This window comes from Notolepis coatsorum (assembly GCF_963971535.1).
Source record: "Notolepis coatsorum genome assembly, chromosome: 7".
Taxonomy (NCBI): Eukaryota; Metazoa; Chordata; class Actinopteri; order Aulopiformes; family Paralepididae; genus Notolepis; species Notolepis coatsorum.
The window spans coordinates 121,715,133-121,721,597 of NC_140171.1; positions in this window are offsets into that span (position 1 = coordinate 121,715,133).

Genomic DNA, 6,465 nt, shown 5'->3' on the forward strand with positions numbered 1-6,465 from the left:
AGCTAACGGTAAGTGATGTTGTTCATCTAGCAGTGTTGAACTTGAGTGCTACACATAGTAGTGCATAGTAGTATAGACACATAATACTATGGTGGGTAGTAGTATAATGATAGTAACATAGTACATAGTAGGGATGTCCCGATCAATTTTTTTTGCTCTTGATCCGATCCCGATCATGTGATTTTTAGTATCTACCGATACCGATCTTTCCCGATCCGATCAAAAAATTATAATAATAAATGTTTTATTTATTTTTCAATTTTTTTTTCAATTTCTCACATTACATTCACCCTGAATGTTGACGTTATCCAGGTGAAAAGTTAACTTCATTCAAGCGAGGCATTGCAATCCTTGACATAAATCATTTGATGTATAATTAAATCAAAGGAAATGCGTTTGTTTTGGCAAAATTCTTCTGCTCTGTGTGACAATAAATAAATGAATGATGATATGCAATTTAAAACCAAAACTAAGGCCTCAGTATGAGTTTAAGACGTGAACATGGTCATGTTTGTTAAAAAAAAATAAAAAGTAAAAATAATAATTAAAAAAAGGTATCCAGATTTTATTTTTTTATCCCGATCTTCGGAAAATCACGTGACCGGCCCCGATCCCGATCACGTGATCAGATCGGGACATCCCTAGTACATAGTACTGTAGATAGTGGTAAGGTACAATACAGTACGAAGGTTATTTATATATAATTTTTTTTTTAGATATTGATTGAAGAAGTGTGTTTTTAGTTAACAGCAGAACATTGGGTGGGTTTCATCTGTCCTGACTGTGGTGGGACGTTTCTTCCACCATCGTGGAGCGAGGACAGAGCCTTCTTCTCTTTGACGACCCCCCTAGTTGAGAATAGGAGTCGATAGGTCAAATGTATATAAAATCTGGATTGGTGCTTTAAACAGTCTGATGTAGATAAAGAAACATTTTGTTTTTGTTTGGGAAGAGGTGGAGTCGAGTAAAAAAAAATACGTTTGATTTCACTTATTATTACTGAGATTCGGAAAATAATTTCACTTCTAGGAATGGTTTCAAAGGTCAAACCAACTGCCCCAAAGAAAGTATCCACGTCTGTCTGTCTGTATATATCTGCATATAATCCTTTTTACATATCTGTACATACTAATCTGTATATCCTTACCTACTCTTACTAGTTACGCCACTGTCCAATATGACTTACTACCATAGTGTCTTTATACCTGCATCACTGTACATAATATACTACAACTCTGTACATACATCTGATTAGCACTATTACTCATTAGTACTCATTTATATATTTTATATCCAGTTTAATCACCTGTAGATTGTATGTTACTGTTGCACTTTACTGTCACATTTGCACTCTGGTCGGATGCCAAACTTATTTCCATTGTACTGTATAATGACAATACATTTTAATCTAATCTAATCTAATCTAATCACTTGTTATTCCATCGAGTGCAATAACAGCGAGAGAGGAAATAAAAAAAAATTGAAAATATAAAACAATGAAAAAAAATGATTCTCCGGCTTCAAGTGGCGAAGCTCATCTCCCTTTGATCTCATAGAACAGGTTCAAATAGAAGAGAGAATAAACGATCGCCGTGCAAAGTTGAATAACCCACGCGTGGCGACACTGAGATGCCCTCCTGAATCCAGCTCATCCACCAGAGCTGCCAAACGGCTCTATAAATTAATATACCATGAGAAGCATATGGGGTGAAATGGAATGAAAGGCGCTGTTATCGGTTCAACAAAAGGTGCTACATCTTTAAAGCAGATAATGTGATATGAAATTTTACAGTTGAGGGAGAAATGTCACAGCGGCTTGATAAGAGAGCGATGAACTTACCCGCCCGCCCCGTCCCGTCCCGCCCCTCCCACACCATCTCCCCCCTCTCCCCCGCCAAACTGCTATTATCAGGTTGTAGGGAACAAAATGCATCATTTATAACCTAGAGCCCACGCTATTATCTCTGTTCCAGACACTTGTTTTAAAACAGTGGAGGGACCTTTCCTCCCCTTCTCCTCCTCTCTCCTCTCTTCTCTCTCCCCTCCCTTCTCTCATATCCTCCTCTCCCCTCTCTCCTCTCCTCCTTTCTCCTCCCCCTCTCTCCTCTCCTCCTCTCTCTTCCCTCCTCTCTCCTCTCCTCCTCTCTCCTATCCTCCTCTCCCCTCTCTTCTCTCCTCCTCTCTCCTCCTCATCTCTCCTCTCCTCCTCTCTCTTCCCTCCTCTCCTCTCCTCTCTCCTCTCCTCTCCCCTCTCTCCTCTCCTCCTTTCTCCTCCCCCTCTCTCCTATCCTCCTCTCTCTTCCCTCCTCTCTCCTCTCCTCCTCTCTCCTATCCTCCTCTCCCCTCTCTTCTCTCCTCCTCTCTCCTCCTCCTCTCTCCTCTCTCTTCCCTCCTCTCCTCTCCTCTCTCCTCTCCTCTCTCCTCCTTCTCCTCCCAGACGAGGGTCCTGGCCCTATAGCTGTCCCTTTGAACAGCAGGGGAAAGTTGACGGTTTTCTGGAGAGCGAATTTCCAGGCAACCGCAGGAGCTCGGCTGTGTGTGTGTGTGTGTGTGCGTGTGCGCGTGTGTGTGTATGTGTGCGTGCGTGTGCATGTGTGTGCGTGTGTGTGTGTGTGTGTGCGTGTGAATGTGTGTGTGTGCGTGTGTGTGCGTGTGTGTGCGTGTGTGTGTGTGTGTGTGTGTGTGTGCGGCTGGCGGGCCGGGCCCCTTCAGGTCAGCCGTGTGGATGACTTGTGGGGGGAAGAGTTAAACAAGCCAGAGGGATTAGGGCATCTCAGCTCTGACACTCAGCTCACTGAGACTAGAGGACGATGCTGCCTGGCTGAGAGATCCTCCGTCTCAAACCATAAACACACTCCACCAAACGCCCCGTAAGATACTGTGTTCATACAGACGGGAAAGAAATTCTGAAGGTCCAATTGAATTCACACAGAACCACGTCACAGTGTTCAATATGAGCACATAGAAAGCTGACATAATGTTTTTTATTCAATGTATTCTCTGTTTCAAGTGGATGTCTCTCATAGAAAGCTAACATAATGTTGTTATTTTGTGTTTAATGTATTCTCTGTTTCAAGTTGAGGTCTCTCATAGAAAGCTGACATAATGTTGTTTTTTATTTAATGTATTCTCTGTTTATAGTGGAGGTCTCTCATAGAAAGCTAACATAATGTTTTTTTTATTTAATATATGATCTGTTTCAAGTCGAGGTCTCTCATAGAAAGCTGACATAATGTTTTTTATTCAATGTATTCTCTATTTCAAGTTGAGGTCTCTCATAGAAAGCTAACATAATGTTGTTATTTTGTGTTTAATGTATTCTCTGTTTCAAGTTGAGGTCTCTCATAGAAAGCTAACATAATGTTGTTTTTTATTTAATGTATTCTCTGTTTATAGTGGAGGTCTCTCATAGAAAGCTAACATAATGTTTTTTATTTAATATATGATCTGTTTATAGTGGAGGTCTCTCATAGGCCTGTTTGGGTCTATGGCCTCTGCTTTGGCACTGATCTCTCAACATGTTTGTAATGTGTTCTTTGTATGTCTTTCAAACATGCTAAATAAACTAAACCAAACGAATAACTAAACTAAACCAACCACAGTATGTCATTGAAAAAGGACGGTGACAGTCAATGAGAACGTTCACGTTCGAGCTTCGGTAACTAAATCATACAGAAAACATGCAGAAAGAAACACTAACTCAATTATTAATACTGAACAAGATACAGCGACCAAGAACCTGACAATACAGTACATTCCTGACATGGATACCATCATTGGTGTCACTAGAACATTTGAAATACGCCAGTTGTCGAGTGCTTATTCTGATCAAAAGCCGGCTGAAGTTAACGAGAAGCACAGTGACAACAATCTCCCGGACATCCATCTTTATACGAGCGGCGGCTACTGATATCATGTAAAGGGAGACGGCACAAAACTTAAAGAATGATCATCCTCAAACACCAAGATATCTCTGTATCACAGATGACATCTAGAGGACACGCTAGTCTTCTGGGAATCTTTTAAATGCTTCGGTTGAAATTTGAGAGCCGTCGGAAGGAGAGTAACTCCGACTGGACCTGTCAGAATAAATGAGTAATTGACGGCATTATGTCATCAGTAATGTACACGCGCACCATACACGTAGCAAATAATGTTAAAACACAAAGGGTTTTTGGTTGCGGGTGTAGTTTCTCCTGGCCCCTGTATAAAAAGCTTGCAGTTACTACTGTGGGCATACATGATACTGCAGAACAGTGATATACAGAATGTTACCTAAACAGAACCGACACAGGAGGCTTTTCTCAGGAGAAATAGGAGAGTTTCTCATTTAGATTCACGTTGTTCTTCACTGATATCTGAATGATTGCTCCTAAAGGCCCCTAAGGAGGGACGAAGATCTTCGTTTGAGACCATTTCAGAAGCCGCTGAGCTCTCAGTATCGTCTCATATGGTCCTAGAATGACTAGGAGACAGAGGTTTCTTTGAGATTTCACAAGAGTGCTACATGATACATATTTCAGAGAATTTAAAGAACAAATTCCAAAAAAAAAATAGTTAATTCCCGCATCACACTTATCACCTCTGCATCGATTTATATTAAAAAATTAATTTAAAAAAAGTGTTGACGTTTTCGGTCCCAAAGATCTTTCTCAAGACGTATCAAATCACAAAGTAACACAGTGCTAACATACAGCTCATAATAGTCCACAGCTGTGTTGGAGGTGTCCATAATCACACACAACAGCCCATTCACAAAAGATTCCCTCAGCTGTCAACAACACATAGCATCCATACTTGTACACGTTCAACATCCCCCTGACAACATCGACAGCAAAGCACTGTTTCCAGGCCAGTGGCCTCTCTCCCTCTGTCCTGTTAACACGCTTTACAAGTATGTATCTTGACCAGGTTTCCCTCCAAAAAGAGATTTTAATCTCAAGGGACATCCTGGTTAAATAGAGGTTTGATAATTTTTTTAGACAACAATAATAACAACAACAAAAAAGAAATACAGAAATCAAACACATTATTCAGGAGGACATGTTTTTGTCTTTGTCTTCTCTTTTGGGTGGGTCTGTCCTCCTGAATAGTGTCTTCTCTTTTGGGGTGGGCCTGTCCTCCTGAATATTGTCTTCTCTTTTGGGGTGGGCCTGTCCTCCTGAATATTGTCTTCTCTTTTGGGGTGGGCCTGTCCTCCTGAATATTGTCTTCTCTTTTGGGGTGGTCCTCCTGAATATTGTCTTCTCTTTTGGGGTGGTCCTCCTGAATATTGTCTTCTCTTTTGGGGTCTGTCCTCCTGAATATTGTCTTCTCTTTTGGGGTGGGTCTGTCCTCCTGAATATTGTCTTCTCTTTTGGGGTGGGTCTGTCCTCCTGAATATTGTCTTCTCTTTTGGGGTGGTCCTGTCCTCCTGAATAGTGTCTTCTCTTTTGGGGTGGTCCTGTCCTCCTGAATAGTGTCTTCTCTTTTGGGGTGGGTCTGTCCTCCTGAATAGTGTCTTCTCTTTTGGGGTGGGTCTGTCCTCCTGAATAGTGTCTTCTCTTTTGGGGTGGGTCTGTCCTCCTGAATAGTGTCTTCTCTTTTGGGGTGGTCCTGTCCTCCTGAATAGTGTCTTCTCTTTTGGGGTGGGCCTGTCCTCCTGAATATTGTCTTCTCTTTTGGGGTGGGTCTGTCCTCCTGAATATTGTCTTCTCTTTTGGGGTGGGTCTGTCCTCCTGAATATTGTCTTCTCTTTTGGGGTGGGTCTGTCCTCCTGAATATTGTCTTCTCTTTTGGGGTGGGTCTGTCCTCCTGAATAGTGTCTTCTCTTTTGGGGTGGGTCTGTCCTCCTGAATATTGTCTTCTCTTTTGGGGTGGTCCTCCTGAATATTGTCTTCTCTTTTGGGGTGGGTCTGTCCTCCTGAATAGTGTCTTCTCTTTTGGGTCTGTCCTCCTGGATATTGTGTTTCTCGTGTATTTGTACAGGGAGGACTGTGCGTGCTGTGGGTCTGGCCTGAACAAAGTGCTCTGCTTCCTGATGCTGTCAGGGGAATGTGGAACGTGTACGACTGTGGATGTTATGTGTGTTTTTGATAGCTGAGGGAATCCAGGCTGAATGGTCTGTTGTGTGTTGGACACACACCTCCACAGCTGTGGACTATCACACTATTATGGGCTGTATGTTAGCACTGTGTCACATTGTGTACTTTTGATACATCTTGAGAAAGATCGTTGGGGACCAAAATGTCAACACTTAAAAAATAAAAATCAATGCAGAGGTGAAAAGTGTGATGCGGGAATTCACTTTTCTGCGTTGGAATTTGATCTTTGGTGGAATTGATTCCCTGCAACACAAAAGAGTCAACACCAGTGTTGTGCCTGTTGCCTTCTGCTGATCTCAGAGAACCTGACGATCTCACAGCTCAGATACCAACATGAACTCTCGGCTAGAGTTGTTTTGAGAAACATGAGAAAATGTCCTTA